General features: G+C 36.2%; 1 protein-coding gene across 5 annotated transcripts in view; it reads left to right on the top strand.

The window, feature by feature from the left end:
• STAG1 (STAG1 cohesin complex component) overlaps window positions 1–22839 on the top strand; it is a 505242-nt gene that overhangs the window by 171203 nt on the left and 311200 nt on the right. The gene's annotated exons all lie outside the window — the stretch shown is intronic.

Genomic DNA, 22839 nt, shown 5'->3' on the forward strand with positions numbered 1-22839 from the left:
ACTTTTCATTAGTATATTTTTTTATTTTTTATATGTATTTCTTTTTGAATTCCTTACAGGGCTTTAGTGTATATTACCAGATTGATTTGTTCAGGAATCTTGGAATTTGCATGGGAAGGGGACAGTGTTGGAATGGTGGGATGATGCTAAATGGTGAAAGAAATATTGAATTCTCAGTTATTCAAAGCAATGGACAACATTAAAGTATATAAGTATAATTTTGAAGTATATTAAGTGATTTTTAGCCATTAAGCTTGATAGTTTCCATTGCAGATACGAACTGCAATAGAAAAATTGTTAACAGGCTATAGAAATACTAATCGAAATCTATTTATTGCCTCTCATCCGTAGGTAGAGACACAAGCAGAAAATCAAGGAAATTAAATTTTAAAATTGCACTTCATTATTTTGCTTTCTTTTTTCATGCAAAAGTTTATTTTTCCAGCTTTTACTTAATATGAATAAAATCTTCAATATTTATTGTGAACAAAATGTAGTCATTTGATTTCGATATACACTGCTGCTGCTGCTAATTCGCTTCAGTCGTGTCCAACTCTGTGCGACCCCATAGATGGCAGCCCACCAGACTCCCCCATCCCTGGGATTCTCCAGGCAAGAACGCTGGAGTGGGTTGCCATTTCCTTCTCCAGTGTGTGAAAGTGATGTTGCTCAGTCCTGTCTGACTCTTAGTGACCCCATGGACTGCAGCCTACCAGGCTTCTGCGTCCATGGTATTTTCCAGGCAAGAGTACTGGAGTGGGTTGCCATTGCCTTCTCCATGATATACGGTAGTTATGAGTATAAGATTTTTTTCTTTTTCACCGACTATGTTCTGTATTCTTCATCTACAATACTCTTCCCTATTGTTGTTTTCATACTTTATTCTCTTTATTTTGGATTCATATTTTATAAAGGGTAAAGATTAGTAGTCAGAACCTTGGTACCTTCCAGAATTTGGTTTTAACTCATTTTTTCAACTTTTTCTCACTATTATTCTATTGAAAGTGACCCTATGCGTTTTTTACTTTGCTGTGATTTTTTTGTTATTCCTTTTATGTTTTTGTTTCCTAGCTGTATTCAAATTAATCTACAAACTGCTGTAATTTTTTCCATTTTATTCAGCGTTCTGTTGTGGGCATTTTTTTCAGTGGACTAACCTTACAATTTTTTTTTTTCCATTTATTTTTGTTAGTTGGAGGCTAATTACTTTACAGTATTGTAGTGGTTTTTGCCATACACTGACATGAATCAGCCGTGCATTTACATGTATTCCCCATCCCGATCCCCCCTCCCACCTCCCTCTCTAACTGATCCCTCTGGGTCTTTCCAGTGCACCAGGCCCGAGCACTTGTCTCATGCATCCAGCCTGGGCTGGTGATCTGTTTCACCCTAGATAATATACAGGTTTCGATGCTGATCTCTTGAAACATCCCACCCTCGCCTTCTCCCACAGAATCCAAAAGTCTGTTCTGTACATCTGTGTCTCTTTTTCTGTTTTGCATATAGGGTTATCGTTACCATCTTTCTAAATTCCATATATTTGTGTTAGTATACTGTATTGGTCTTTATCTTTCTGGCTTACTTCACTTGGTATAACGGGCTCCAGTTTCATCCGTCTCATTAGAACTGATTCAAATGAATTCTTTTTAATGGCTGAGTAATATTCCATACTGTGTATGACCATAGCTTCCTTATCCATTCGTCTGCTGATGGGCATCTAGGTTGCTTCCATGTCCTGGCTATTATAAACAGTGCTGCGATGAACACTGGGGTGCACGTGTCTCTTTCGGACCTGGTTTCCTCGGTGTGTATGCCCAGGAGTGGGGTTGCTGGGTCATATGGCAGTTCTATTTCCAGCTTTTTAAGGAATCTCCACACTGTTCTCCATAGCGGCTGGACTAGTTTGCATTCCCACCAACAGTGTAAGAGGCTTCCCTTTTCTCCACACCCTCTCCAGCATTTATTGCTTGTAGACTTTTGGATAGCAGCCATCCTGACTGGTGTGTAATGGTACCTCATTGTGGTTTTGATTTGCATTCTCTGATGATGAATGATGTTGAGCATCTTTTCATGTGTTTGTTAGCCATCTGTATGTCTTCTTTGGAGAAATGTCTGTTGAGTTCTTTGGCCCATTTTTTGATTGGGTCATTTATTTTCTGGAATTGAGCTTCAGGAGTTGCTTGTATATTTTTGAGATTAATCCTTTGTCTGTTGCTTCGTTTGCTATTATTTTCTCCCAATCTGAGGGCTGTCTTTTCACCTTGCTTATAGTTTCCTTTGTTGTGCAAAAGCTTTTAAGTTTCATTAGGTCCCATTTGTTTATTTTTGCTTTTATTTCCAATATTCTGGGATGTGGGTCATAGAGGATCCTGCTGTGATTTATGTCAGAGAGTGTTTGGCCTATGTTCTCCTCTAGGAGTTTTATAGCTTTTGGACTTACATTTAGATCTTTAAACTTACAGTTTTTAACGTTTGTATACTACAACATGTCCGAGCCATGATTTATCTAATTAGTTTTCTGTTGCACTGCTTTATTGTTTAAGAAGGATAAGTATATTTACGATACCTATTTAAAAGTAGTTTTATTCTGTTAAAAATAGTACTTCTTTGAAGATCTTTATATATCCCTTTGAAATATTGCCTGTAAGAATCCTTTGTAATGTCAATTCCTGAAAGTGGTGACTGAGCGGAAGGAATGCTTAAAAATTCATGTTTAAAAAGTGAATGCACATCTTTTAATGAAGCTGACACAGTCATTTCAGTGTTTATTACCCCTTCATTTCAAAGATAAAGTAACGATAACCCTATATGCAAAACAGAAAAGGAGACTCAGATGTATAGAACAGACTTGTAGACTCTGGGAGAAGGCGAGGGTGGGATGTTTCAAGAGAACAGCATTGAAACATGTATATTATCTAGGGTGAAACAGATCACCAGCCCAGGTTGGGTGCATGAGACAAGTGCTTGGGCCTTGTGCACTGGGAAGACCCAGAGGGATCGGGTCGAGAGGGAGGTGGGGGGGGCGGACCGGGATGGGGAATACATGTAAATCCATGGCTAATTCATTTCAATGTATGACAAAAACTACTGTAATGATGTAAAGTAATTAGCCTCCAACTAATAAAAATAAATGGAAAAAAAAAAGATAAAGAAATGAAAGACAAAGTACTGGAAAGAGGGTAGACATTAATGGGTTTAGAAACTAAATGTTTCTGTGGTTTATATAGAAAAAAAGTACTTAGTGGTCAGCATTAGGTTTAAGGTAGTAGAAGTAGATACTTGTAGCCACGAGTTTGGATCTTTTATGTTTAAAGGATGTAAGGTGCTTCATGAAGCATGTGTGAATAAAGTTAGGCTTAAAATACATGAAGCCAGGGCCTAATATGAGACCCCATACTTGGAAAGGAGATGGAAGAAAGCCACTGATAACTGATGCATAGGCTAAGGCTTGTGTTTAAGGGGATCATATTAATAAATATCTTAGGTTACCTGTGAGACTCTGCTTTATGCTTATCATCCATGTAGTTAACTAACAGAGATTTCTTTACTACTTAGGATGGCCCTAATTTGGATACTGGTTTATGCTAAAACCCCAGTTTTTGGAAATCGTGATGAAGGAAAGGAGAGGACCGACATAGTCCTTATAATCAGAACCTGAATTAAATTGATTACTTTCTTGGTTGGTGAGGGAGTCTTAAAAAATCTCCTGTATCATCTTACAGCAGGAAGTTCTTTTTAAGCCCACTGTACGATCTAATTCTCCATGTAGTGAATAGATGGAGCAGAGATAATCTCAAAAACATAGGAAGGGGTAAATAATAAAAGAAGTATGTTTAAGTTTCCATAGAGATGAAAGAAATTCTACCTAATACTAAAGAGGAAATAAACTTAGTAAGTAGATTTTTCTGAGGTTAAAAAGCCACATTTTATGCCATCAAAGGAAGAATTCAAGAATTGGCATTCATTAGGCATTCGTTCAGAATGTAGCCCAGAAATAAAAAAGTAAATATGAAAGAGCAGTTGAGTGACTTTGCTGTGGATTGAAAGGGTTCCAAAATATGCAGGGGAAGAATTCCAAGGGAATAGAAGAGACATAGGTTTTGAAGAGGTAGTCTTGTAGAAATTTTCAGTTAATATTTCCTCGGATCTAGAGTTTGTTGTTAGGAGTAAGTAAGATAAGTGAAAATCATTACACAGGCATTCCTTGTTGTTGTTGTTTTTTTTTCCTGTGCTTCACAGATACTGCATTTTTCATAAATTGAAGGCTTATGGCAACCCTTCATCGAACAGGTCTATAAGCACCATTTTTCCAAGAGCATTATCTTTTAATTAAGGTATCTACAATGATTTTTTAGACATAAATGTTTCTGCACACTTAACATAATATGATGTGAACATAACTTTTATATAAACTGAGAAAACAAAAATTCATGTGACTCACAGTATTTTAATATTTGCTGTGATGCAGTGGTCTGAAACCAAATCTTTAATAGGTCTAAGGTGTGCCTGTACAGTATAAGTGTAGGATATTGAGCCTTGAAAGAAAGTCTTGAAATATTTCATTAAGGATGGCCTGAACCTTTTGACTGACTGCAATGCAAGTAAGATTAAAATACACAAAATCACTTCCTTTTCTACATTACATCATAGTCACAAATCTGGAAAGGAACTTTTAATTATTTCATGTAGTAAAGAGTTTAACAAACAGTTGAAATGTGAATGTTAATAAAAGTAATATCAGCAAAAGCACTAATTAGCAAAAGTAGTATCAATTTAGAGAAAGAAAAATAGCAAACCTAAAGTAATTAGGAAGAAAGGAATAAAAAAAGTAGAAATGGAAATTAAGTAGGAAATAAATGATAGAAATGTCTACTGATTCAAAGTAATGGAAATTTGACTTCAGTACACTTAAAGCTTATGGATTTTATCTTAGAAATGCAAGAGTGGCTTATTGTTAGAAAGTCTTTTACTATTATATAGCAAATAATCATATCAAAGGGAAAAGTGATGTAGAATGTTTATAAAAATCATTTGATAAAATAATAGCCGATACTCCCAGTGAACGATAACACTTTCTGAGTCAACCATCAAAAGGTAAATTCTGTAGCTTGGTAAAGGTTATCACACAAAAACTTTGTAGCTCACGTCACACCATTTTTAACAGGGAAATTTAGATGTATTCCCAGGAATAAGCACTAGAGTATACTAGTTGAAAATATAAAATTATCCATATTTGCAGAATATACAATTGTCTATGTAGGAATTTCAACATAACCTAGATTATTGGACTAATGAGTATTCAATAAAACTCTTAGAAAGAAGATTAACACTATAAGAAAAATCAGCACTCTGTAAAGTAGTAATAAACAGAACATGTTAGAGGGAAGAGTAGGCCATTTAAGAAAATAGGAAGGAAGAATGAATAAAATTTGGCATGAAATACCATTAACCTAGAAGTTTTATTATCAGTGCTGTATGGATGGAGAAGTCTTCAGTCTACTGGAAGAATAAGACTGAAATCCAGGGGCAAGAGGCTTAAGCCCAAAACCTAGGAAACCAGAGAATTCCTGAATCCAGGGAACATTAACTAATAAGAGATCATCCAAAAGCCTCCATACTTACACTGAAACCAACCACCACCCAAGAGCCAATAAGTTCCGAAGCAAGACATACCACACAAATTCTCCAGCAATGCAGGAACATAGCCCTGAGTGTCAATATACAGGCTGCCCCAAATCACACCAAACCCATTGAGCCATCTCAAAACTCACTACTGGACACTCCATTCCACTCCAGAGAGAAGAAATCCAGCTCCACCCACCAGAACACCAACGCAAGCTTCCCTAACCAGCAAATCTCACAAGCCAAATGTCCAGCCCCACCCACTGGGAGAAACCTCCACAATTAAAAGGAACTACAGACTACCAGAATACAGAAAGGCCACTCCAAACACAGCAATCTAAATAAGATGAAAAGGTAGAGAAATATCTAGCAGGTAAAGGAACATGAAAAATGCCCACCAAGCCAAACAAAAGAGGAGGAAATAGGGAATCTACCTGAAAAAGAATTTAGAATAATGATAATAAAAATGATCCAAAATCTTGAAAACAAAATAGAGTTACATATCAATAGCCTGGAGACAAGGATTGAGAAGATGCAAGAAATGTTTAACAAGGACCTAGAAGAAATAAAAAAGAGTCAATTAAAGATTAATAATGCAATAAATAAGATCAAAAACACTCTGGAGGGAACCAACAGTAGAATAACGGAGGCAGAACATAGGATAAGTAAGGTAGAAGATAAAATGGTGGAAATAAATGAAGCAGAGAGAAAAAAAGAATTAAAAGAAATGAGGACAACCTCAGGGACCTCTGGGACAGTGTGAAACGTGCCAAAATTCGAATCATAGGAGTCCCAGAAGAAGAAGACAAAAAGAAAGGCCGTAAGAAAATACTCAAGGAGATAATAGCTGAAAACTTCCCCAAAATGGGGAAGGAAATAGTGACACAAGTCCGAGAAACCCAGAGTCCCAAACAGGATAAACCCAAGGTGAAACACCCCAAGACACATATTAATCAAATTAACAAAGATCAAACACAAAGAACAAATATTAAAAGCAGCAAGAGAGAAACAACAAATAACACACAAGGGAATTCCCATAAAGATAACAGCTGATCTTTCAATAGAAACTCCTCAGGCCAGAAGGGAATGACAGGACATACTTAAAGTAGTGAAAGAGAATAACCTACAGCCCGGGTTACTGTACCCAGCAAGGATCTCATTCAGATATGAAGGAGAATTCAAAAGCTTTACAGACAAGCAAAACTTGAGAGAATTCAGCACCACCAAACCAGCTCTTCAGCAAATGCTAGAGGATCTTCTCTAGACAGGAAACACAGAAACGTTGTCTGAACGCGAACCCAAAATGAAGCAAATGGCAACGGGACCATTCTTATCAATAATTACCTTAAATGTAAAGGGGTTGAATGCCCCAACCAAAAGATAAAGACTGGCTGAATGGATACAAAAGCAAGACCCCTATATATGCTGTGTACAAGAGACCCACCTCAAAACAAGGGACACACTCAGACTGAAAGCGAAGGGCTGGAAAAAAATATTTCACGCAAACGGAGACCAAAAGAAGGCAGGAGTCACAATACTCTTATTATCAGATAAAACAGACTTTAAAATAAAGGCTGTGAAAAGAGACAAGGACACTACATAATGATCAAAGTATCAATCCAAGAAAATATAACAAATATAAATATATGTGCACCCAACGTAGGAGCACCACAATATGTAAGGCAAATGCTAACAAGAATGAAGGCAAATTAAGAATAATGCAATAATATTGGGAGACTTTAATATCCCACTCACACCTATGGATAGATCAATTAAACAGAAAATTGACAAGGAAACACAAATTTTAAATGACACAATGGACCAGCTAGACCTAATTGATATCTGTAGGACATTTCACCCCAAAACAATCAATTTCACCTTTTTCTCAAGTGCACACGGAACCTTGTCCAGAATAGATCATATCCTGGGCCATAAATCTAGCCTTGGTAAATGCAAAAACATTGAAATCATTCCAGTCATCTTTTCTGACCACAATGCAGTAAGATTAGATCTCAATTACAGGGAAAAATCTATTAAAACATGGAGGTTAAATAACACGCTTCTGAATAACCAACAAATCATAGAAGAAATCAAAAAAGAAATCAAAATATGCATAGAAATGAATGAAAATGAAAGCACAACAACCCAAAACCTATGGGACACTGTAAAAGCAGTGCTAAGGGGAAGGTTCATAGCAATACAGGCCTACCTCAAGAAACAAGAAAAAAGTCAAATAAGCTAACGCTACACCTAAAGCAACTAGAGAAGGAAGAAGTGAAGAACCCCAGGGTTAGAAGAAGGAAAGAAATCTTAAAAATTAGGGCAGAAATAAATGCAAAAGAAACAAAAGAGACCATAGCAAAAATCAACAAAGGTAAAAGCTGGTTTCTTGAAAAGGTAAATAAAATTGACAAACTGTTAGCCAGACTCATCAAGAAACAAAGGGAGAAGAACCAAATCAACAAAATTAGAAATGAAAATGGAGAGATCACAACAGACAACACTGAAATACAAAGAATCATAAGAGACTACTACCAGAAGCTGTATGCCAATAAATGAACAACTTGGAAGAAATGGACAAGTTCTTAGAAAAGTATCACTTTCCAAAACTGAACCAGGAAGAAATAGAAGATCTTAACAGACTCATCACAAGCATGGAAATGGAAACTGTAATCAGAAATCTTCCAGGAAACAAAATCCCAGGACCAGATGGCTTCACAGCTGAATTCTACCAAAAATTTAGAGAAAAGCTAACACCTACCTTACTCAAACTCTTCCAGAAAATTGCAGAAGAAGGCAAACTTCCAAACTCATTCTATGAGGCCACCATCACCCTAATTCCAAAACCAGACAAAGATGCCACAAAAAAAGAAAACTACAGGCCAATATCACTGATGAACATAGATGCAAAAATCCTCAACAAAATTCTAGCAAACTGAATCCAACAACATATTAAAAAGATCATACACCATGACCAAGTGGGCTTTTTCCCAGGAATGCAAGGATTCTTTAACATGCGCAAATCAATCAATGTAATACACCACATTAACAAATTGAAAGATAAAAACCATATGATTATCACAATAGATGCAGAAAAGGCCTTTGACAAAATTCACCATCCATTTATGATTAAAACTCCCCCGAAAGCAGGCATAGAAGGAACATACCTCAACATAATAAAAGCTATGTATGACAAACCCACAGCAAACATTATCCTCAATGGTGGAAAATTGAAAGCATTTCCCTTAAAATCAGGAAGAAGAAAAGGGTGCCCACTCTCACCACTACTATTCAACATAGTTTTGGAAGTGTTGGCCACAGCAATCAGTGCAGAAAAAGAAATAAAAGGAATCCAGATAGGAAGAATAAGAAGTGAAACTCTCACTGTTTGCAGACAACATGATCCTCTGCATAGAAAACCCTAAAGACTCTACCAGAAAATTACTAGAGCTAATCAATGAATACAGTAATGTTGCAGGATATAAAATTAAGACACAGAAATCCCTTGCATTCCTATACACTAACGAGAAAACAGAAAGAAATTAAGGAAACAATACCATTCACTATTGCAACAAAAAGAATAAAATACTTATGAATATATCTACCTAAAGAAATGAAAGACCTATATATAGAAAACTATAAAACACTGATGAAAGAAATCAAAGAGGACACAAGCAGATGGAGAAATATACCATGTTCATGGATTGGAAGAATCAATATTGTGAAAATAACTATACTACCCAAAGGAATCTATAGATTCAGTGCAATCCCTAGCAAGATACCAACGGTATTCATCACAGAACTAGAACAAATAATTTCACAATTTGTATGGAAATAACAAAAAACTTCGAATAGCCAAAGCAATCTTAAGAAAGAAGAATGGAACAGGAGGAATCAATCTGCATGACTTCAGACTATACTACAAAGCCACAGTCATCAAGACAGTATGGTACTGGCACAAAGACAGAAATATAGATCAATGGGACAAAATAGAAAGCCCAGAGATAAATCCATGTACCTATGGACACCTTATCTTCGACAAAGGAGGTAAGAATATACAATAGAAGAAAGACAACCTCTTTAACAAGTGGTGCTGGGAAAACTGGTCAGCCCCTTGTAAAAGAATGAAAGTAGAACACTCTAACACCATACACAAAAATAAACACAAAATGGATTAAAGAGCTCAATATAAGACCAGAAACTATAAAATTCGTAGAGGAGAACATAGGCAAAACACTCTCCGACATAAATCACAGCAGGATCCTCTATGACCCACATCCCAGAATATTGGAAATAAAAGCAAAAATAAACAAATGAATAATAAACAAATAAAAAATAAACTAATGAAACTTAAAAACTTTTGCACAACAAAGGAAACTATAAGCAAGGTGAAAAGACAGCCCTCAGATTGGGAGAAAATAATAGCAAACGAAGCAACAGACAAAGGATTAATCTCAAAAATATACAAGCAACTCCTGTAGCTCAATTCCAGAAAAATAAATGACCCAATCAAAAAATGGGCCAAAGAACTAAACAGACATTTCTCCAAAGAAGACATACAGATGGCTAACAAACCCATGAAAAGATGTTCAACATCACTCATCATCAGAGAAATGCAAATCAAAACCACAATGAGGTACCATTACACGCCAGTCAGGATGGCTGCTATCCAAAGTCTACAAGCAATAAATGCTGGAGAGGGTGTGGAGAAAAGGGAAGCCTCTTACACTGTTGGTGGGAATGCAAACTAGTCCAGCCGCTATGGAGAACAGTGTGGAGATCCCTTAAAAAACTGGAAAGAGACCTGCCATATGACCGAGCAATGCCACTCCTGGGCATACACACCGAGGAAACCAGGTCTGAAAGAGACATGTGCACCCCAGTGTTCATCGCAGCACTGTTTATGATAGCCAGGACATGGAAGCACCCTAGATGCCCATCAGCAGACGAATGGATAAGGAAGCTATGGTCATACACAGTATGGAATATTACTCAGCCATTAAAAAGAATTCATTTGAATCAGTTCTAATGAGACGGATGAAACTGGAGCCCGTTATACCAAGTGAAGTAAGCCAGAAAGATAAAGACCAATACAGTATACTAACACAAATATATGGAATTTAGAAAGATGGTAACGATAACCCTATATGCAAAACAGAAAAAGAGACACAGATGTACAAAACAGACTTCTGGACTCTGTGGGAGAAGGTGAGGGTGGGATGTTTTGAGAGAACAGCATCAAAACACGTATACTATCAAGGGTGAAACAGATCACCAGCCCAGGCTGGATGCATGAGACAAGTGTTCAGGGCTGGTGCACTGGGAAGACCCAGAGGGATGGGATGGAGAGGGAGGCTGGAGGGAGGATCAGGATGGGGAACACATGTAAATCCATGGCTGATTCATGTCAGTGTATGGCAAAAACCACTACAATATTGTAAAATAATTAGCCTCCAGCTAATAAAAATAAATGAAAAGAAAAAAGGAAAGAAAATTTTGCGTGAAATAGATTAAAATTCTTTTTCACACTCTTCATTTGAGTAACATAAAAACATCTGGAAAGTACTAAAAGTCAGTAAGGATGCAGAATATCACCTAGTGAGAGTATAAATCTGTGTAACCCCTTTGGAGAACAATTTGACAGTATTAAGAAAAGTTAAATGATCTATTCATGTTTCCTTCATTTAGCAACTATTTAATGAATACCTACACTGTGGGCAACGTCTTTTTCTTTCTTATGTCTTCCTTTTTGTAACTGGGGTACTTTGAAGAAAGGGAATTTAATTCCTAGATATAACTTCTAGAGAAATTTTTATGTAGTTTTATAGATGAGGCTCATACAGTAATTTTTATTGTTAATTTGTAATGGTGAAAAGAAAGACGAAGTAAAAGTCTGTGAACAGAACAATTGATAAATAAAACGTGGTATATTCAGATAGTTAAATTTTCTATACCTGTTAAAACCAGTGTGAACTAGAGCTTTAGGTACCATTATGGACACATTTTAGAAATGCATATTAAGGGACAAAAGGAAGCTGCAAAATGGTACATAATGTATAGTGCTACTTATATAAACACATGCCTAAAGGGATCAGACAGGTGTATTTGGACTGCTATAGCAATAACTGAAAAAAGAAGCAGAAAGAAACAAATATGGCTGTAAAATATTAACTGTTGTTAAAACTGGATGGTCTATACCTTCTTATCTATCTTATTTTTTAAATAAAAATCATAGTATTTCTGAAATGCTTCCCAAAAGGAGGACTTATATTGCCAGTATATTTGAAAAATGATTGTATCCCTACCCCTTTGGAGAAGTGAGATGTGAAGGTTTTGGTAAGATTGGTTTTAAAAACCCTAGTTTTTTATTTATCCAGCATTCCATGAACCTTTGATTCCTACAACTATTTATGACTGTTTTGTATTTTAGTTTTTTCTCCTTATTGAAATTGTGAAAAATCAATTTTACTGACTTAATAGATATTTGTTACATGCCTACTGTAATTGGATGATAGTTCCTGAATGTATAGAAATAAAATCACAGTTTTTCTCTCATGGGAAACAGGTATTACAGAATACTTTTTTTTTTCATTTATTTTTATTAGTTGGAGGCTAGCTACTTTACATTATCTTAGTGGCTTTTGCCATACATTGACTGCAAATCAAAACCTTAATGAGGTACCATTACAGAATAATAAAACAAATATATAGAATAGGTTGAAAACACTAAAAATTCACTTGAGCCTGTCTGGAGAACAGGGTTATCATGGAAGTCTTGCCTGTATAACTGAAATTTGACCTGAGACTTGAAGGATGAGAAGGAGTTAGGTAAGCAGTAGCTGAGGGAACTGACAGCAGAGATGCAGCACACAAAGATAAAATCTCTACCCCTGCAATGGAAGCTGTAACATGTCCAGTAAACATAGAGCTAAAAGAGGCTAGATTCTAAACATTGACCTTTTTGTGAAATCGATGGCATTTTAGTAAGAAAATGACAGGATCATATTAGCATTTTTAGAAGTACCTTTCTGGAAACAGTTTAGTTGATGATTTGGGGTGTGTAAGGCTGGAAGCAGAGAGACTAATTAGGAGACTCTTTTTTTAAAAAATTGATCCAATTCGTAAGTAATGAAAGTTTGAATTTATAGTGTCAGTGAAGGGGAAGAGAAAGAGAAAGGGGTTGATTCTATCAATATTAAGGCTGCAAGGTGCTTCTGAAAGTTGAGAAGGAGGACGGAATCTCAGGTGGTTCCTATTTGTTTGACTTGTGGATATTCACTGAAAGGAACTTTGTAAAAATATAGGTGTTAGTGATGGGTGTGGGAATAGTTTGGTTTGAAAATTTTGCCATTTAGGTGCGTGACACTGACTACATACTGAATTTTGGAACATTCAAGCTATTATTCTGTTATTTGGTGCTTTAGTAGTTATGAAGTAGTATTTTAACGAATTTCTATAATCTATTGGCATTTGCATTTTGTACCCCCAGATTTCATCTAAAAAAGTTGTGCTACATTTCATTGAGAACTCTTGTTTAATGCATTGGGTTAGGTACAAGAGATATAGTATGAACTAAGCTTGTCTGACCCTTCCCTTCATAGACCATAGATGGGAGAGGAAATTCTGCTTAAAAGTCAAATGGTCTGTTAATATACTATTACAAACTGTTGATTAATGCTAGGAAAACTCCATTTGGTCTTAATGTACTGATATAATAAATTTTGTGAATAAGGAAGTGCATTAAGCCTGTAAATGAAGTATACTCAATGGCACAGACTGGTTTCCTATTTGCTTTTGACAGATGACTATGAAGATAAAACTGATATTTTTCTGTTGAGATTGGGAAAGACACAGGTATCTTAGGGCGTTAGTCTGTGATTAGTCATTCTCTTTCTTTTAGGGAGGAAACTGTTCTGATGCTAAATAAAAGTATAAACTTTTCCAGGGCATTTGTTTCTTCTAGTACCCAACTTAGAAATGGGTTAGATGCCAAATCTCAAGGTATCAATGCAGGGGAGTTCTCCCCCAAACTTTGGGTAGGTGAGTTTTACCTACTTTATGACGACACCAAGGATAGTGAAGAAGCACCTATGAGTTTATTAAAATCACACCTGTTAACTTGTGTTTGAACCGACAGGTAGTGACTGTATGAGAATTGAATACTTTTCTGAGCTGTTAATTGAATGGATAAACATGTCTATAATAGTTTTTTAATGTCTGAATGTTCATTAAAAGCTTAAAAGTTTTAAGAAGTATTAAAATAGCTGAAGAATGTCGTAAGAAGTGTAATTATAGAAGAATTGGTAATGAAACAAACCTTAGGAGACAAATACTATTAGGAGAACTTAGAACTGTTGCGTGAAATGAAGAGGAGAACTTAGAACTATTGCATGAAATGTGCTCGCTTTGGCAGCACATATACTAAAATTAAAACTATTGCGTGAAATGAAACTTTATAACAAACATGGTCAAGAAATATTGAGAGAAGGAAATACTACGATGATGATGAGTGAAACATTATAAAACTAAGCAAATACATACGTACTTGTCAATGTATGAGTATAATATAAGAAATACCTGCTTATAAGTACAAACACTACGGTGGCAGAATATTGGGTATAGGACTTAAAAATCATGAAAAAAAAGATTTCTTCTAATTTTTAACAGTATCATAATAAAACATCTAAACTCAACATAAAACATTTAGATTAAGTTTAGGTGATGGTAAATGTGGAAAACTAAAAATAGCCATTGTTTCAACAATAATTTCTCTTATATGTAAAATATCTTAGGTGATCTTTGCAATGGCAGTAGGTAGACTGACAGACCATCAAAACTGTTAATATATTTTAATACTTCAATAATCATTAAGAAATATGTAATCATAACTTTAACAGCTGTACATTTCGATACTTATAAAAGGGTATTACATAATAGAAAGTTACCACAGCAGCACAATTGTAGTCTTTACCCAAGGTAGCAGACATTGGGTCCTATTTTAAATCCAGTGATTATCTTTTCAATCCTATTTCTCATTCCTCTGTCTTGAAACCTTGTGGACCTAATATTTCTACTAATGATGACAGCTAGCCACATTAGATGTTACATATTCCATGAATAAGTTGATGTTTTAGGGATGTGGTGAGGGAGGAAGTCTTGCTGGTGCCAGGCACTGGAGTCTTGAGATAAACTGCTTCATTTTAAACCTCTTACTCCCTGTAGATAAACCATGCATGAATGGCCACAAGAATGGTCAAAGCCTGGTAAGTAAGGTCTAGCAAGCATACCTTTGTGGACATTGATTGCCTGCAGAGCCCCAAATATGACGGAAATTTTGTTTGAAGGCCTACCAGTGCAACTAGATGTAATCCTGTTGGTGAACCTGCGTGGCATCCATGAGTTGGAAAAAGAAGATCTGAGTCTTCTACAAAACACCCTATTGCAACAACATCACTGTTAGGATGCCTGTGGCTTTTAGACTCAGACTGGGAAATTGAGCTGCAGTGACTCTTTTGTGACTGCTGCTGGCTAAATTCCAACTGGCACTACAAGCTGGCACTGCACGCAGCGCACCATCTACATTAAGCAGCAACAGAGCACTTTTTAGAAGACCCTAGATGAGATGGACATTGTATGAAATGGAATTCCTAGCTCTGCCTATTTTGAGATGAGGGTAGGGTTGAATTACTCTTCTGGGTCTAGAAGTCTCACTGTGCACTTATTTGGAAGTCCCCTGCTGGTGATCTCTACATGTATAACAAATCCAACCCAACCCCCATGAAACTTTGACAGCTAGTTCCAGTCACTGTGATGGTCCTGCTGCCATGGTTGTTAGCATTGCAGTCCTGCTGATCAGCATCAGGAGGAAGTTGGGAAGTACAAGAAGGCAGGAATCTAGGACTGGGAAACTCAGTATACACCCCAGCATATGTTTATAGTGGGTAGAGTCAGAGAACAGTGTTCAGACCACTTCTAGGGTGAAATTTGAGTCTTGACTCAAGGCAGATAGGTACTTTCTTCACCACCATCCCGTTCTTCTCACCTACTTGTCTCCATCCTAACAGTTCTTTTCCTAGGACTTTCTTTCTTTCTGGCTTTGTATCCCAACCTCTTGAAGACCCATTTCTAATATTCCTTCTTATTCTTAGTCCTTGGATAAGAAATCTGATTCTGTAAAAGCAGACACAATAATGTCATCTTTGATTGTGCTTAAAATAAAAGGTTAAGATTGGATGCATGAGACAAGTGCTCGGGCCTGGTGCACTGGGAAGACCCAGAGGGATTGGGTGGAGAGGGAGGTGGGAAGGGGGACCGGGATGGGGAATACATGTAAATCCATGGCTAATTCATTTCAATGTATGACAAAAACCACTGCAATGTTGTAAAGTAATTAGCCTCCAACTAATAAAAATAAATGGAAAAAAAAGATTAATTAAGAAGAAATGCAAAAAGGCAAAATGGTTGTCTGAGGAGACCTTACAGGTAGCTGAGAAAAGAAAAGAAATGAAAGGCAAAGGAGGAAAAGATATATCTATATGAATGCAGAGTTCCAAAGAATAGCAAGAAGAGATAAGAAAGCCTTCATAAGTGAATCAGTGCAAAGAAATAGAGGAAAACAATAGAATGGGAAAGACTAGAGATGTTTTCAAGAAAATTAGAGATATCAAGGGAACATTTCATGCAAAGATAAGCACAATAAAGGTCAGAAACAGTATGGACCTAACAGAAGCAAAATATACTAAGAAAAGGTGGCAAGAATACACAGAAGAACTATACAAAAAGATCTTAATGACCCAGATAGCCATGATGATGTGATCACTCACCTCGAGCCAGACATCCTGGAGTGTGAAGTCAACTGGGCCTTAGGAGGCATCACTAGGAACAAAGCTTGTGGAGGTGATGGAATTCCAGCTGATTTATTTCAAATCCTGAAAGATGATGTGGTGAAAGTGCTGCACTCAATATGCCATCAAATTTGGAAAACTCAGCATGGCCACAGGAATAGAAAATGTCAGTTTTTATCCCAAGCCCAAAAAAAGACGATTCCAAAGAATGTTCAAGCTACCGCACAATGCACTTACCTTGCACTATAGGAAAGTAATGCTCAAAATTCTCCAAGCTAGGCTTCAACATTATGTGAATTGTGAACTTCCAGAGGTTCAAGCTGGATTTAGAAAAGGTAGAGGAACCAGATATCAAATTGCCAACATCCGTTAGATCATGGAAAATGCAACAGAATTCCAGAAAAACACCTACTTCTGCATCATTGACTATGCCAAAGACTGTGTGGATTGCAACAAAACTGTAGAAAACTCTTAAAGAGATGGGAATACCAGACCAGCCGACTGCCTCTTGAGAAATCTGTATTCAGGTCAGGAAGCAACAGAAATGGACATGAAACAACAGACTGGTTACAAATTGGAAAGGAGTAAGTCAAGGCTGTATATTGTCACCTTGCTTATTTAACTTACATGCACAGTGTACATTATGTGAAATGCTGGGCTGGATGAAGCACAAGCTGAAATCAAGATTGCAGGGAAAAATATCAGTAATCACAGATATGCAGATGACATCACCCTTATGGCATAAAGCAAAAAGAAACTAAGGAGCCTCTTGTTGAAAGCGAAAGAGGAGAATGAAAATGCTGACTTAAAACTTAACTCTGAGAAAATGAAGATCATGGCATCTAGTCCTATCACTTCATGACATATAGATGGGATAAGAGTGGAAATGATGACAGACTCTTCTTTTGGGCTCCAAAATCATTGCAGTTGGTGACTACAGCCTTTAAACTAAAAAAGATGCTTGCTCCTTGGAAGAAAAGCTATGACAAACCTAGACAGCATAAAAAAGCAGAGATACTACTTTGCTGACAAAGGTCCATCTAGTCATAGCTATGGTTTTTCTGGTAGTCATGTATGGATGTGAGAGTTGGACCATAAAGAAAGCTGAGCACCAAAGAATTGATGCTTTTGAACTGTGGTGTTGGAGAAGACTGTTGAGAGTCCCTGGGACACCAAGAAGATCAAACCAGTCAATCCTAAAGGAAATCAGTCCTGAATATTCATTGAAAGGACTGATGCTGATGCTTCAATACCATGGCAACCTGACTGATGTGAAATACTGACTCATTGGAAAAGACCCTTATTCTGGGAAAGATTGAAGGCAGGAGGAGAAGGAGTCGGCAGAGGACAAGATGGTCAGATGGCACCACTGACTCGAGGAACATGAGTTTGAGCAAGTTCCAGGAGGTGGTAATGGGCAGGGAATACTGGTGTGCTACAATCCATGGTGTTGCAAAGAGTCTAATATGATTGAGCGACTGAACTGAACTCTTTAGTCCAAGGATAAGAAATCTGATTCTCTAAAGGCAGACAAATTAATGTCATCTTTGATTATGTCTAAAATAAAAGGTTAGGATGACATTCTAGAATCATTTAAAGGTGATAGACTACCTTTTGAAGCCTTAGGTGAATTTTGGTGAGAAACAGGTGTTTCTCAATATATTACAAAGAAAGAAGTATCACCTTCATCCTGAATTATCTGTTAGTACTACTTATTAATGAGAAGAAAATTTGGCTTCATTTGGGCTTGCATAATGGCCATATCATTGTGGTCAAACTACCAACACGTATGCTTCTCACTTAAAAGGGAATATTAATTTAGTTGTCTAAACACATTTTAATTTTTTTACAAAAGACTGTCCACAAACTGTCAGGGTTTATTCTTCAGCTTACCTCTATTATAGCTGATAGTGATGTTTTTTATATTAAAATATCTGTATATACTTTATCACTAATATTTTTTGTGACTTTCTTAATATTACAAATGTAATGAAATTTAATAAAATGTGAAGAAAACATTTAACAAGAGTTTGAACTTGCATCAGAATTATGCCAATAAAAGAAACCTATATATATATTTTTTTTATCCTGTGTTAGGTTTTACATAGAACTTCAAATAGTAATTGAATAATTGAAATAGTTACTTTAGTCATGATATTAACATACCAGGGTACGCACCTTAGAATCATAGTAACTTAATTTTAATTTCAGAAATGTTCGATTTTATAACCCAAGTTTTCTCCCATAAATGATTAAATTTTTATACAGTAATCATCGATCCATTTTAGATATTTGACTGGGTTATTTTTCAACTCCTTTATTGTTTAAGATTCATGGTCCCATACCATTATTATTTGTGCATATCTTAAACTGACATTTGGAACTGTTCCAGACTATTTCATAATCAGTTTAGTGCCTTAAGATGCTTTGGTTATTTGACAACAGTTGTAACAAAGTTCCAAACATAAACTGTATACCTTGCAGTTTTTGTGTTGCATAGATTTTGAAGTATTAAGCATTGTTTACTGTTTCTCAAAGATACATCTACATTTACATTTATCTACTGTTTACCAACCACAGTGGAAAAATGAGCAAGTGAAGACAATCTTGTTCTGCTATTTGTCAATATTTCCTTGTTCTGCTTGTCAGTATTTTCAGGAGAAAAGATATTAACATTAAAGTAAGTTTCTGATTCTTCCCTCAATCAGTCTAATTCTTAGGGCTTCTCTGGTGGCTCAGAAGGTAAAGAATCTGCTTACAATGAAAGAGACCCGGATTTAATCCCTGGGTCAGGAAGATCCTCTGGAGAAGGGAATGTCAATCCACTCCAATATTCTTGCCTGGAGAATTCCATGGATTCTTTACCACCACAAAATTGTAAAGCAGTCGTCCATCAGATAAAAAATAAATAAAATTTAAAAACGAGAATACTTGAGTGGGTTGCCGTTTCCTTCTCCAGGGGATCTTCCCTACCCAGGCATCAAACTGGTGTTTCCTGCATTGGCAGGCAGATTCTTTAATGCTGTGCCCTTAGGGAAGCATAAATAAAGACGTATTGAGGTATAAATGAGATTTCTTAGCATTTCTTCTTTTGTCCACCTCAGTAAATTTGGATTATGTGCTCTTGTAGTTTCTTACTGTATATACTAACTAATCATGTATAAATAAGAACTTTTCAGAAAATATTTCCAGGATTTGTTTCTAAACTGTTTAAGAAAATTATATATATGTTGATAACATTCCTTATTATTTTCTGGGCTTTAGTCCTAAACCTTTGAAAAAGTGAAAGTCGCTTAGTCATGTCTGACTCTTTGTGACCCTGTCGCCTATATAGTCCATGGAACTCTCCAGGCCAGAATACTGGAGTGGATAGCCTTTCCCTTCTCCAGGAGATCTTCCCAACCCAGGGATTTAACCCAGGTTTCATGCATGACAAGTGGATTCTTTACTTGCTGAGCTGCAAGGGACACCCAAGCCTTTGAAAATGGAAGACAAGAACGATTTCCTCCTGTTCAGGACTTTTGATCTAGTACAGGATTTCTTAACCTGGAGTCAAAGCTAGAATTTTTAATAAGCATGAACAGAGATGAAGAGAGTAGTAACAAATTTGAAATTGGTTTTAAAAAAGTAAGTGCATGGAGAAGAAATAGTGGTGATCAGATCTTTCTGTGCTGCTCACAGAAGCTTCAGAACATCTGTTTCCTTCCAGTGGCTTCTCTTCCAGAAGAATATCAGGGGACATGGGCTCGATCCCTGGTTGGGGAACTAGCATCTTGTTACACAAAGTGACCAAAAAAACAAGAGACCAAGCTCCGAGCCTTTGGAGTTGGAGCACTAACTCCAAGACCCTAGACTACCAGAGAACTATAAACCCTAGGGAGTATCAAATAGTGTGAACTGACACAAAGGAAACCACTTGAATAGAAGACCCAGCATCTTCCAACCACCAGTAGCACCCTGTGCAGGATGCCTCATCTAAACAAGAAACAAAAGAAAAATACAAACCCAATCATCAGCAGACAGGATTACCATCTCACTTGCTCATAACTGGAAAAAGAAATAGCAACAAAAATCTCAGCACAAATCTCACCCTATATAAAGCTTACACAAACCACTGGTCCAGCCTTAGGAGGGCAAAAACCAAAGTGAAGAAAGAATTCAATCTTCAAGCCTGGGAAAAGGAGACCTCAAACACAATAAGTTAAAAATAATAATAAAAAGACAGAGAAATGCTAAACAAATGAAGGAACAAATTAGAAACGCAGAAGTCCAAATAAATGAAGAAGAAACAGGCAAACTACCTGTAAAAGAATTCGGAATAATGATAGTAAAGATGATCAAAAACCTTGAAAGAAAAATGAAGAAAATGCAAGAATCAATTAACAAAGATCTAGTAGAATTAAAGAATAAACTTACAAACAACACAATTATTGAAATTAAATATACTCTAGAAGGAATCAGTAGCAGAATATCTGAAGCAGAAGAGAGAATCAGTGAGCTGGAAGATAAAATGGTGGAAATAACTTATGAAGAGCAGAATAAACTAAAAAAAATGAAAAGATCTGAGGCTACTCTCAAGAGTCCTCACGGACGATATCAAACCCAATAACATTCGAATTAGAGGGGTCCCAGAAGAAGAGAAAACAAAAGGGTATGAGAAAAATTTTGAAGAGATTATAGTAGAAAATTTCCCCAACATGGAAAAGGAAATAGTCAGTGAAGTTCAAGAGATGCAAAGAGTCCCATACAAGATTAAACCATGGAGAAACATGCCAAGACGCATATTAATCAAACTAACAGACTAAACACAAAGAATATTAAAAGCAGCAAGGGAAAAGCAACAAGTAACATACAAGGGAAACCCCGTATGTTTAACAGCTGATCTTTCAGCAGAAACTCTGCAGGCCAGAAGGGAATGGCAGAATATATTTAAAATACTAAAAGGGAAAAATCTACAGCCAAGATTACTATACCTGATAAGGATCTCATTCAGAATTGATGGTGAAATCAAAAGCTTTTCAGACAAGTGAAAGTTAAGAAAATTCAGTACCACCAAATCAGCTTTACAACAAATGTTAAAGGGACTTATATAGTCACAAAATACAAGAGAGGAAAAATATCTACAAAAGCAAACCCCAAACAATTAAGAAAATGACAGTAGGAACATATATAATAATTTCTTTACATGTAAATGGATTAAATTCTCCAACCAAAAAATTCAGACTGGCTGAATGGATACACAAACAAGACCCATATGTATGCTGTGTACAAGAAACCCACCTCAGACCTAAAGACTCATATAGACTGAAAGTGAGAGGATGGAGAAATATATTCCATTTGATTTGTGCCAGTGACTCCTTTTCAATAGTTGTAGTCCTTTGAGGGTTCTGATTACTTGAAACAATGCAAACTAATCTGACATTAACAGTTTTAAAAAGTATGTATATATGTTGTGTTGTTTGCAGCATCTTTGTGCTCAAATATGAATGCTTTCTGACTACAGAAATTCTGTAGTGTATGAATACACATTTTCAAGAAAGTCACATATTTCATGTAATCTAGTAAAACTCCAACTTTCAGTCATCACTCAGAGATGCTTGCCTAGATATATTTCTTATTAGCTTTTCCTGGTGAACTTTGATGTCTTATGACATTAAACTTGGTTGTGCTTAGGTCTTTTCTTCCTGTCCATTTTAAGTAGGTCTGACAAATGTTAATCTGTATTTTTACTAAGATCCTATATTTTAACTGAGAAGAGTGTGATTAACAGGGTTTTTCTGGTAGATATGATAGGAAATCATTTGTGTATAATATCTATAGCCTAACTTTGGTTTTGAAATACCAGTACTTCATAATATAGTCATTTTGATTTCAAAAGGTACATTATAGACATATATTCAATACTTGGAAAATGTTATTGCCAACTTTATGACAACATCTCATGCATTAACTGCAAGGCAGGTGTATTTTCACTACAGTCATCAGTTTTAATTATCATGTCATCATATCCACACATATATCTTAGATTTTTCTGCTGTGATATCACTTCCTAGTCATTTGTAGCCAGCCATTTCACACCTGTTCCACATACTGATACAACAGTACGTTATTCTTCAGTGATAATAAGGACTGGGAAGATTGTTTTAAAAGGTGTTATTTAAAAAATCCTTTTAGAACTGTTTGGTTTATGAAATGATATTTACTCATTTAATAAATTGTAGAAGGACTTGATCGATCCCAGAGTAAAATGGAAGAGAAAAAAAATAGTTAGGGTGACTTTAACTCCACTTTTCTATTAACTTGAACATTTAATTCCAGAATAACCTTGTGTTACTGGTTGAAGCCAGCCTCAGCAGCATAAAGCAGTTGAAAA

Source organism: Odocoileus virginianus, chromosome 4, assembly GCF_023699985.2.
Source record: "Odocoileus virginianus isolate 20LAN1187 ecotype Illinois chromosome 4, Ovbor_1.2, whole genome shotgun sequence".
In the NCBI taxonomy this organism is placed as follows: domain Eukaryota; kingdom Metazoa; phylum Chordata; class Mammalia; order Artiodactyla; family Cervidae; genus Odocoileus; species Odocoileus virginianus.